The sequence below is a fragment of the Zootoca vivipara genome, chromosome 6, assembly GCF_963506605.1.
Source record: "Zootoca vivipara chromosome 6, rZooViv1.1, whole genome shotgun sequence".
NCBI classification, from domain to species: Eukaryota; Metazoa; Chordata; class Lepidosauria; order Squamata; family Lacertidae; genus Zootoca; species Zootoca vivipara.
This window is the reverse complement of record NC_083281.1, coordinates 70,845,848-70,858,158: the sequence shown is the minus strand read 5'-3', so window position 1 is coordinate 70,858,158 and position 12,311 is coordinate 70,845,848.

The window sequence follows — 12,311 nt, the reverse complement described above, 5'->3', positions numbered from 1 at the left end:
TGCTCAGAAGCGACTTTTGATGCTGCTTTGCCCAGTTCCAAAATGGCCGCTGCGCCAGAAGTCGCACTGCAGCCATTTTGGAACTGGGCAGAGCTGCATCAAAAGTCGCTTCTGAGCATGCTCTGCCCAGTTCTAAAATGGCCGCTGCGCCAGAATAAACTGGGGAAAAACAAAAAACAAAAATCAGTTTTTTCAGCTGAGAACAGCTAGAAAAACGGGGTTTTCCCGGAGAATACGGGAGACTTGGCAGCTATGCACTGGGGGGAACAGGATGCTGGGATAGACAGACCATTGGCCTGACCCAACTGGACTATTATTATATTCTTACGTTCTTAATGACAAGCAAAATGAGCAGAGCTGCTAAGAAATTTCTAGTCATAGAATAGCTTGCATGGCCAGTGTGGATAATAGAAGAACACTACAACTAATCCAGAATGCGGCAGCTAGACTGGTGACTGGGAGCAGCCACCAAGACCACATAACACCGGTCCTGAAAGACCTACATTGGCTCCCAGTACATTTCCAGGCACAATTCAAAGTGTTAGTGCTGAGCTTTAAAGCCCTAAATGGCCTCGGCCCAGTATACATGAAGGAGCGTCTCCAACCCCATTGTTCTGCCCGGACACTGAGGTCCAGCGCCGAGGGCCTTCTGGCATTTCCCTTACTGTAAGAAGCAAAGTTACAGGGAACCAGGCAGAGGGCCTTCTCACTAGTGGCGCCCACCCTGTGGAATGCCCTCCCACCAGATGTCAAAGAAATAAACAACTATCTGACTTTCAGAAGACATCTGAAGGCAGCCCTGTTTAGAGAAGCTTTTAATATTTGATGAATTATTGTATTTTACTATTTTGCTGGAAGCCGCCCAGAGTGGCTGGGGAAACCCAGCCAGATGGGCAGGGTATAAATAATAAATTTTATTATTATTATTATTATTATTATTATTATTATTATTATTATTATTTGGAGGACTGCTGGATTTACTCATCCATGGATAATGGTAGGATAAGGCGCTGATGGATAGCCTACAAGCAGGACCTGAACACAACAGCACTGTCTTCTCCACTTGTGATTCAGAGGCCTAGTGATTCCAACAGTGGAGGTAGGACTGGCCCTGGGCTTCCGCGCGACTCCGGCGCACAGCGCCCCCCTGCCGGCCCGGCGCCCCGCGCCACCCAGCCTACCCCTAGAGCCGGCCCTGGTTGCTTGACACCTTCTCTGTAGTAATTTGCAAACTAATTATATAAACTGTGTTCATATACTTGAAACAGGTGGGAAAAGAAAATAGTATCCCCTCTGTGTTTTCAAGGTGCCATATGGCAGAGATGCTCATTTCATTGAATGCAGGAGTGGCTAGCTGGCAACCCTTCGAGCATCATTGGACTTCGACACCCATTAGCCTCAGCCAGCATGATCTGAGGTTCAGGGATGATGGGAGTTGTAGTCCAACAACATCTGGATGGCCGCAGATTCATCCCCCCTGCCGCCCTTTACAAGGGGTGGTTGCTGTGCCAGAGCAAGGAAAGTGCATGCCTTTTTAAACGTTCAAAAATAGCTCTGCTGCCTTTCCAAATCAAGGCGCATTGTTTTTGCAAACTAATTCTTATTGTCACCAAGTTTATTCTTTCCTCCTCCGGCTGCTCTGCATCCCTTGTATCAATTTTAGACTAAAATCCGGCAAAAAAAAGGGAGAAAAAGGTAATGACACTTAACTGCGCTATTTCAAAAGGTTTTTAAGTGGAAAAAGGTATTTAGTATTTTTAATAAGCATCTTCAATACTATTGAGTTGGTTTCTTTGTTCATATCACAAGATTAATTATGCTGTCAAGCACTTTCAAGGCCTGCTTAACAAAGATTCAGTGATATAATGGTTTCCCTTTGCTTGCCTTTTTTTTTCTGCATAGCAATCACAATCAAAATTAGACAATTTAAAACCCTTTCACAAGCCGGAAGTTCTGAAGAGCCTTTTAATCAACAAAAGTAATTTTGCAAACAACTAGATACAGCGTTTTTCATATTAACTAACTTGTGTTTAAAAGGAGGGGGAAAAGCCTTGCATGTGCTGCATCCATGAATCTCAGAAAGCTGGTAATGGATGATGGTTCAGACCTGGGAGAGTGCAAACTAGGGAGCTGTGGAATCCCCCCAATTCATTTCTTCCTATATTTTCACCATGCCACAAAAAAGTGAAACTGCATATCTGAAGATGCTTATCTTTAAAATTAGGTGTGCTATTTTTCCAAAAGGAAAAAAAAAATCTGAATATCTGTTTTGTTTGTTTTCATTTATAACCAAGCTTTTTCTCCAAGGAGTACAAGGTTGTGTACATAGTTCTTCCCTCATTTAATCTTCATGAAAACCCTGTGAAGAAGGTTAGACTGAGAGGGCCCAAGGCCACCAAGTGAGCCTCATGGCCAAGTGGGGGGCTGGGGATTTGAACCCTGGTCTCCCAGTTCCTAGTCCAACACTCCTAACCACTACACCACACTGTCTCTCACACAATAGCTATTTATATGTTAGTCTGCATCCTTCTGCAATCTCAACATTCCTGATATTGTAGATGGGGTTAGGAACAAAGGAAACTGCCTTATCCCGAGTCAGATCTTTGGATCGATCAAGCTTAGGATTGTCTACACTGACTGGCAGCAGCTCTCGAGGGTTTCAGGAAGGAAGTTTCTCCCAGTCCTACTTGGAAATACTCTTGGGGATTGATCCATGACCTTCTGCAAGCCAAGCAGATGCTGAACCACTGGCCTGTGGTTTTGCTTATAATTTTGTTTCAGTTTGGTAGCTGGACAGTTTCTTATGGGTCACCAGGCTCAGTTAATTTACATCCTTCACAAACCCCTAATTTTGTGCAGTTTACTCAATTGTGCAGGATCTCAGTTGTGCAGGATCATTTTTCCAGCATCAGAAGTAACTGTTCAGAAAGCAGGTTCTCCCCTTAAGGAGAGCATGGGTTGCAGAAGGGTTTAACAAGACATTCCCTGGTCAGTAGGGGCGGGCCAGTTTGGATGGCCACTGAGGGTATTGTTGTTGGGGAGAATATTATGTTGCTATTTTTGATTGACAGCCACAGCCTATATATTAGGGCAAGCAGCTTTCGCTTTCGCTTTCGCTTTTGGGTGTTTGCAACGGATCTCCCTCCCTCCCTATATTTAGGGGTTTTTGTTTGTGTGTGACGTTGCTGTGCCTGTCATAGGGTCGTCCGTATTGATGTGGGGGCCTAGTAGGAATTTTGCCACTTGGCTGATTGGAAATCCAAAGCGCTTAGCAAAAGTGAAACCAATATAGTCACGCAGATGGTTTTTATAGGCTAGGGGCCGACCCTTATTCCAAACTGCAACAAGCTTTTCTACCCAGCAATAGCACCAAAATGCCCAGTCATGCCAGTGGCCATTTTACCTAATCTGCCTAGGAACAGCAGGGACATCCTGATTCCCCTCCCGCAACGCGTGCTCTCCATAATTGGAGAACCTGTTTATCTGAAATCCTGGGGATCTACTGCCCGTCAGTGTCAACTGTGCTGAGCTAGAGATGGACAGCATAAAAGGCACCTTCCAAAGTTTCTAAGATGTCATATACCAGTTTCTGTTTCCGACGGAATATTGCGGCATCCCTGGTTCCAACGAACCAGTTGACCTACCTCATATTATCTATCATCAAATCAACCAAATGCAAGTTGTAGCCATAAAACAAAACAAAGCAAGCAGATTTTAGCATCCAAGCAAAGATAATTAAAACAGCATAATAGAACACATGCTATACCATACCCTCCAACATTTCTCTGATGTAAATAGGGGTGTCCTATTCCATTCTACTACTACTACTACTGCTACCACTACTACCCTGCCCCCATCTGACTGGGTTAGGGTTAAGGATTTCCAAAAATCTAATCTCAACATCTAAAGTCATGCAGAACAAGGGACTATGGAGACAGACTCAGTTGGAACAGCAAAGATCATGCCCACCATGGTCACAGGGGGGGGGGGATATGAGTGTTCCAAACATCCCAAGAAAAATCCAATTATTTGCATCCCATTCTGCATTCATTGCAATTAATGATGTTTCTGCTAAAACCCACATTGTTTGTCTTGCTATCTGCTATGGCTAAAGCTAACACAAGCCACGATGCAACTCATGATGTAATGAACTTCAATGCATTGCAAGGGAAATGTCAAAAAATACAGAAAACAACGTCATAATTCATGCAATGTTCACAGACTAAAGAAATAACATAATTATTTATGAAATCATTGTATTACATGGGGGGGGGGGTGTAAAAAAAAATCACAGAAAATAACACAATAATTTATGAAATGTTCACGGACAAAAAACCAACCAACCAATGATGGCATATACCACCTGCATTCACTTGTGATTTCCATTTCTCTTTAAAGTTGTTGTTGTTGTTGTTGTTGTTGTTGTTGTTGTTGTTGTTGTTGTTAGTAGTAGTAGTAGTAGTAGTAGTAGTAGTAGTAGTATTTCCTCATGTTTCAGATTTTCAAAGAGCAGTGACAACAAAAATGAAACCACCTTCCACTGCCCTCCCCGGGAGTTGACAATAGAGGATACCATGAGACGGGCAACCCCTAGATCAACATAAATTCAGTCACTTATCCAAATGAATAAACAAATTATAGTTTGAAATTACAGTAGCCACTTCTTTCGTGTAATGTGAGGGGGGTTCTAGCATGCCCTCTTTTGATGTACACATAATACAAGCTTATCTGTCTATTGCAAATGTGTCATTTCATTTCAAACCCCTGGCATGCTTTAATTTATTAGTCTTTTTCTTTTCTTTCAAAACCAACTGCCGTACTTTCCTATACCAGGTGGCAATTGATGCTGCTTCCAGAAATGGGGTGAACATGTAAATTGTGACAATTTCCTCTCCAGTTTCTGTTTCCGACAGAATATTCCGGCATCCCTGATTCCAACGAAACAGGGGACCTACCTCGCAGGAATGTTGTGAGTAAATGGCAATTGGGAGCAATGAACTCTGCAACTGAACTCCTTAGATAGGAGTGAAATAATAATAATAATAATAATAATAATAATAATAATAATAATAATAATAATAATATTTATACCCCGCCCATCTAGCTGGGTTTCCCCAGCCACTCTGGGCGGCTTCTGGACCTCAGTGTCTGGGCAGAACGATGGAGGTGGAGATTCTCCTTCAGTTATACTGGACCGAGACAGTTGAAGAAGAAGAAGAAGAAGAAGAAGAAGAAGAAGAAGAAGAAGAAGAAGAAGAAGAAGAAGAAGAAGAAGAAGACACATGCTAGGCTATGGCTTCACATTTAAAATTTTGATTTTTTTTTCATTATTAAAACAAACAAACTCCAAACTCTAGAATTCCAATATTGTTGCATGCTGCATGGCATGACTGCAGATGTGTGTTTTCCTTCCTTCCTCCTCATCCCACTCCTCCTGTGCCAGAGATCTCTGGGGAGGAGTGACCACACGATAGTGAGGAGCCAAAGGATGTATGGAGTAGCAACTCCTGTCAGGCAAAATAACAGGGTCAGAAGGCACGGTTAATGAAGTTATAGCAGCCGGTGCAAAGAGCCAATCAGAAAAGGCAACACTCTGTAAATGAGGATATAATTAGCATGAGGAATGGTGGTGAAATTAACACGCTTTAGTTGCATTCTAGGAGAGCCAGTAGTGAAGGGAATGTCTAGGTAGTGAGGAAGATTCTGGAAGATTAGAGCAAACATTGTGCAACAAAGGATACCTAATTAGCAAAAAAAAAAAAAAGAGAGAGAGAGGGGAAGTGAGTATGCCTTAATTAGAAGGAAATATCTGATTGAAAGACACCAAGTTGCCTGTTTTAATGGGGGGATGCAGTAATGAGCAGAGCTGCAGAGTCTCCCTGCCATTCGGAGAACCAGGACAACATCTGTAGAGCAATCTTCCTCAAGCTGCGTTTCCCTCTGGTGTGTAATAAATACACAGCAGTGGCATTGCAGAGGCCTTGGAAATCCCAAAGTTGCAACAGGACGTTGAGCGAAAGCAAAGCCACCAAAGACATCGTTTGGGCAGGAGCCCTTGAATTTACTCCACGTTAACTCCTTTCATGGAAATGGTGTCCTACGGCATCCTTTAGGTCACGGCGAGAGATCAAAGCATAACGATGGGAAATGTCATAACCAGACATTGGAGAGACCTGTCAGGAGTAAGCATGGACCAATGGTACCAAATAGTATGGGAAACAGCCTTACTAGAAAAACTAACTGTAAGGGGGAAGGCTTATAGGGAACAGCCCCCCCCCCTCATCAGGTCGAGTTCTTCGCAGAGCAGTTAGTCCAGCACAGGATCAGATTACAAGAGCCAGGAAACAGAAAGGGAGACCCGAGGCTCTGGCAGCCTTAGAGAGCCCCTGCTCCAAAGGGAGGGAGGGAGAGCGGTGGAGGAAGGGACCGGCAGACAGTCAGAAGGGAGGCCATTCCCCCCAACGCCGGAATTGAGACGAACGGCTCCCCCTAGGAGCAAGGGGCGGCGCTTTGGGGTTCCCAGGCTGTTATGTTGGGCACGAAACAGAAAGCAGACATTGCGAGGTTCTGACTCAGACTGAGGCAGACATGATTTATGGACACTCTGCACTATAAATAATATGCACCAATAAAAACATCTTAAAGACAAGCAGATGTGGAGGGCCGTTACTCAAGAGTAGCCACAACAACCTCTGACACTAACCAACTGACACGGGGACAAATAGAAGAGGATGCCTTCACCCTGGTATGGTTCCCCTTTATCACACACACAGCCCAACAAGATAATGACAAACATTTACCGGCAGCATACAAATCAGTATGGCTAACTTGACCCAAAACACCCACCCACCCCACTCACACATGAAAACAAAGACCATCATAGCCAATCACAAATGAACAACCACACCCTTGGCCAACCCCAATCTCTCTCACCACCAAAAGAACACAAGCGAATAAAGGAGTACCAACACAAACAAAGCTGACATCAAGCCCTACATATATTAAGCAAAACAGAAACATCGTCACCTAATCCCACCCCCATCCACCCTCCCACCCCCTATTTACCTCGTTTTCCCTCTTTCTTCTTAGTGTCTTAACAAATGAAACTGATTTGCAAAAATGATACAGTACATGTTAAAATATGAGTGAAACTGCACACACCTTTGTAATTGAAGAAATCTTTAATAAAAAATACTTTTTTAAAAAAAAGCATAACGATGGGAATTAAATTGGAGGGAGAGACTTAAATCCCAGGAACTGCAGAGCAGGGGAGAGGATGTAGGCTCAAGATCATGACCTGGTACCATTTGCCTAGAAGTGTAATCCGATGCCCAGTTAATCATACATCATGTGTTGTTATTCCATAAATAAGGCTGTTCAGGATCGCGACCTAGATGTAGCTCTAACCGTAGTGGGAGCCAGGCTCCTTTTCTGAATATTTTATATCCCTCCCCTGCATGCATCTGATTCTTTACGCCAGATGTAAAATTAAAAAAAGTTGCCAATGAATTTGGAGGATTTTGGTTGAGGCCTAAAGTGAAGAAAATATGGCGATTTAAAACAGGAATAAATAAAATGGAGGGAGGGGACTATTTTCAACATTTCAGAACCCTACAAAAGCGATCCCGAGAATAAATTGTCTGGCATAATTTATGTGTGCTATTTACTGGTCAAGTGATTAAAACTGCAATGTTCTCCTATTTTATGACAATAAAGAAATCAGGACTCCAACTTACTGCAAATGCCTCACTTTTATGGACATCTAAATGATATTATATTTCCTTCTTTCTCCTCCCAAAACGGTGCTGGAATATTGATTGCCATTAATCTCTCTCTTTCTCTCTTTCCCTCTTTTGACTTCTTATATTTAATTGTCATAATTAGCAATCCACCTCATCTTCCCAGTCTTAAACAGCTCCTGTCAATTTTCAAGGATATTTATAGATTAATTTTAATATGTAATTTAATTTATTACTGCATACCTTTTAGGTTGTCTGTAACATTAAAATACTTATGGTACAGAATATTTTAATTAAAACTATTCATCAAAAGGGGTCCAGGTAGCCTGTGTCGGCTTGTTTTCAGTAGGGGGTGCTGGGAATGAAGGCAAGCAAAATAATGGGTCAATTAAAAAAAAAACACCACACACACACACACACACACACACACACACACTCCAAAAGATAGCTCTTCCTACAACAACCTGAATTTTAGATTTAAATAAAACATAAAAGCATTTTCCATTTGGACAACTGGAATCATGAATTTAGCTGTTTACTTACAGGCTTCGTTGCTTGTGGTATCAGAAAAGAAACTGCAGAAAAGAGCAATATGGTTGTGCGTATAATTTCTCCCAGGAAACTGCACTGATTTTTAGGTGTCTCTCTTTTTTTTTAACAGAAACACTAATTGTACAAGAGGCAAACATGAGAAAAGAATTATTATTTTTTAGTATTTGTGTGTGTGTGTGTGTGTGTGTGTGTGTGTGTGTGTGTGTGTGTGTGTGTGTTAAGTGACTTTTCATACCAATATGGAGACCAAAATGCCTCTCATCTTATTTCCAAAGCAAGCCCTAAGAGTCAGCCTGCAACCTCTGCCTGTCTATTCAGATATACCAGCCTGGTTCTTACACTAGAAATATCAATGGAGTTCAGTACTTCTGTAGGTAATTGCAGCTTCTCTTGGATTCTTTCTTTCATCTGAGGACTGACGTAATGTGAAAAGTTCTGCTTAGCTCAAAGGCTCAGGTAGGTAAATGCATTTTTTTAAAAACAGCATGAACCATATCCTGTCTCCTTTCCCAGCCCCAACACACACAGCCCTCCCCTCGCAAAAAAATAGTATCAGCTGACAACTTAATTCTTCAGCTTGTATGCAAATATTCTGACAATAATTTGCCACTGCTTCTGAATATAAGTTCAGGAATGCTTCATTATACCATTATTATTATTTCTCCCTCTCCCTTCTTTTTCTTCTTCCTTTAATTCTCTATTTCTGTCACAAAACAGATGGCTTAACCTTAATTCATGCAGAAATGGTGGAAAGTGTTTGCTGGGGTTCTATTCAATTAGCATGAAGATTATTGCAACGCGGTACAATATTACAATAATTATTTATGTTAATCTGCAGATTAGAGGGGACGATAGCACTAGGCATGCAATAAATTTCTTTTCTTTTCTTTTGCACTGAGTAACCTATTGAATTGCTCGTACATTCACAGAAAGGTCGAGTCCACCTAAATATTCTGTCTAGTTAAGAAAGTAGATGTGGCGAATGGGAAGGAAAAGGCAGTTCCTAGCCAACACCGCTTGCATTTTGGAAGGTTAGCATGAAATGCATTTGGATAAGCAGGGGTGGGTGGGGAGATGAGGTTTATTATCCCAGCGAACAGCGGGGTCAGAAATTGGCCTGATTTTCTTCCCAGTCTTCTTAATGTCACCTCCCCACCGAATGCTAAATTAATCACTCCGATTTATATGGAGGTGAGCGCAGCAGAAAGTCTTCATCGAAGGAGGTAAAGCAGGGTTATGTTTCGACAAAAATGCAAGGTAATCCTTTCTCGGCTGCTGTTTTCTGACTTCTGGGTTTTGCTAACAGCCTTGTGATTATACAGCTTGCCTTTGCCAAAGATCTGTCTCTCCTGATCTTAAAAAAAAAGGACCCAAGAAAGAAATATGAACTTTTCCACTATGATCTGGAAATAATAATAAAAAAACCAACTATTACACAGAGATAATAACAGTGCTGATATTATTGGCTAACTGAGGGTGCACAAGGTGGGGTATTCTCAATGGCACAAAGCTTTGGAGCAGGGGGGATTTTTGCCAAAGCCTCGCACTATTTAAGTGAAACATGTAAGCAGAGAGCAAAATAGGTTGTGTGCTATTTAATGAAGAGTTTTGTGGGATTTTCCCCAACCCTTCAGTTCCTTTTCCTGCCTTCTCTCTTAAGCCTTTACTTCTAGAAATAGCATATGCAGTCAAAGACTTAGAAGACACTGCAAAAGGAATCACAGTTTCACACAGAAGAGGCTGGCTGCACTTACCTGTTTCAAGTTTGCCTCTTCTTTTTTTAAAAAAAACAACAACAGAAGAAGATAGTTGGCATAATGCAATAACAGAGGTGGGAGGGGGCATTCAATTGAGTAGACCCATTAAAATTGATAGGCCTAAGTTAGTCATGTCTATTAACTTCAAGGGGTCTACTATGAGTAGGTGTTGAATATCTTTCCCTGGAATACGCTAAACATGCAGAAAGAATTAGAATCTTAAGGAGGCAGACGGGACTCAACCATGTCAGTGTTCAAGTGGAAATCACCGTTGCAAATGTTCCCCTTTTTCGATCCTTCAGACAGAAAATTAGCACAGGAGCAGATTGAAGCAGAGCTACAAGCTTTTTTTTTTTTAAGGCTACGTTTTATCATCATCAACAACAACAATCTTCCATTATCAACAGCAGCAGCAACCTTCAGCATCATCAGGGGAATTTTCGATATGAAGCCATTGAAAATGAAACAAAACAAGGAACACACATTCTCACGCTGAAATATCTGCCAGCTCAAGATTCTACCACCCCGTTTTGCTTAGGATGGCCACATATTCTATTTCACCAAGGTCATCCTTTGAATTGAAAGTATCCTCAATTTGGGGGGCTGCTTGGTCTAAGTGTAATTTAAAGTTCAAGGGTTGTATCTGACACTCATCATACTCTGAGCACACCTATCAAAATGATGGTGATGATTTTATTTATTTATTTACATCCTGCCTTTTTCCCCTAACATGGTCTCAAGATGGCTTATGAATACCTTTACCTTTTACCTACAGATAAAATAGAAACAGTTTAAAAACATTGCGGGGGGGGGGGGGAGAGAGAACAACCATTAAAAATGATTAAGCATTAATAGAATTACAACAATATAAGATCTATTAAAACTTACAAATAATTGCAATAATGAAATCACAGCACCAGCCCTCTGCTTTAAAACAGTCAGTTCCCAAAAGGCCTGTTGTAATAAGAAAGTCTTCACTTGTCGGTGGGAGGACAATAAGTGGGGAGCCCAACTTGGCTTCTCTAGGCAGGGAGTTCTGAGAAGGCCCTCTCCCATGTCCCTACAAATCATGCCTGTGAGGGTGGTGGGACCGAGAGAAGGGTCTTCCAGTAACATCTAGGCTTGGCTAACTTCAGCCCATTATTTGGTCTACTGTGAGCAGGCAGTAGTTGGATAAGAAGGGAGAGCAGAGGCTGCCTTGGACTACAGCAGGCTTCCTCAACCTTGGCCCTCCAGATGTTTTTGACCTACAACTCCCATGATCCCTAGCTAGCAAGACCAGTGGCCAGGGATGATGGGAATTTAGTTTCAAAGCATGTGGAGGGCCAAGGTTGAGGAAGCCTGGACTACAGAAATAGGAATGCCAAGCACCTAGTTTGGGCTTGTGCACGCCTGACCTATAGCCAACCACTAGCAGCCCTCAGAAGAAAAAAGTAAAATAAAAGGCAAATATTAAAAGCTCAGCAGTCCATTCACAGAACTAGAGAACAGGGGACTGTCTTCTCCTTGGTTGTGGTTGAAATGATCCCTTTCTGCCTGTCTTAAAAGGAATCTCAATCTTCTCCCAGGATTTCATGGAGGCCAGCCTCACGCCTCAGGCGGTATCAGCATGAAGAATTTTGGTCTTCAGATCAAGAACAAAAAATTATAGCTCCCTTCCAGGCACAGCTATATGATGAAAGCCAACCAGATCCGATTAATTCAAAGGTGAATTCTCAACAGCAATATTCTCACAGTGTCTTCAATATTTCTCTATGATAAAGGTAGGAAAATGCACAAGCTTCCATTCCCAATGCTGAAGAGGTGTGACTGTTCCTCCTTTACTATTTAACTGGAAACGTGAGACACAGAGGGTTTGCAAAGGAGGAAGTTTCATGAGAAAGTTGCAATGTTCAGAGGAAGTTGCATGGCACTGCATCAGACCACAGGTCCACCTAGGTCAATATTGTCTGCAGTGGTGGTTCCCAAAGTGGGGAATACTGCCCCTTGCAGGGGCGCTGGGATTACCTGGGAGCACTAAAAAGCAAGGGGGCAGCGGGGGGGGGACTGAAGTTCTAAATTACTATTAGAGCTTGAAAAGCTGTTGTCACCAGATCAAGTTCATCAACTTTGTTGAATTGATTAAACTGAATAGTGTTGACTGGATTTTGAATAAATGTGCAATGAATTTTTACTGCTCTGAATCTTATTGTGCTATCCTAGCTTCCTTTGTGGTACGTGCAAACCACGGTTCTGAATACTGCTTTTTATAGGGTAGGGTAGG